This window comes from Carlito syrichta, unplaced genomic scaffold (genome assembly GCF_000164805.1).
Source record: "Carlito syrichta isolate Samal-C Ts95f unplaced genomic scaffold, Tarsius_syrichta-2.0.1 Scaffold302406, whole genome shotgun sequence".
Classification (NCBI taxonomy): Eukaryota; Metazoa; Chordata; class Mammalia; order Primates; family Tarsiidae; genus Carlito; species Carlito syrichta.
The window spans coordinates 159,544-159,886 of record NW_007246502.1 but is presented as its reverse complement, the minus strand read 5'-3'; positions in this window follow the sequence as shown (position 1 = coordinate 159,886).

Genomic DNA, 343 nt, shown 5'->3' with positions numbered 1-343 from the left:
AAAAATTAGCTGGGCATGGTAGTGCGCACCTGTAGTTCCAGCTACTTGGAAGGCTGAGGCAGAAGGATCGCCAGAGCCCAGCAGGTCGAGGCTGCATTGGCCGGAAGCGGCCACTGCACTCCAGTCCGGGCGACAGAGTGAGACTCAAACTCAAAAAAAAAAAAAATCTGAAAAGCATCAAAATAACGGTCTTAAAGATGTCAATGAGCTAAAAGAGAACAAAGAGAGATACTAAACAATATCATGAAAATTATGCATAAATAAAATGAAAATATCAACAGACAGAAACTTTTTTTTTTTTTTGAGTTGGAGTCTCACTCTGTCGCCCAGACTGGAGTGCAGT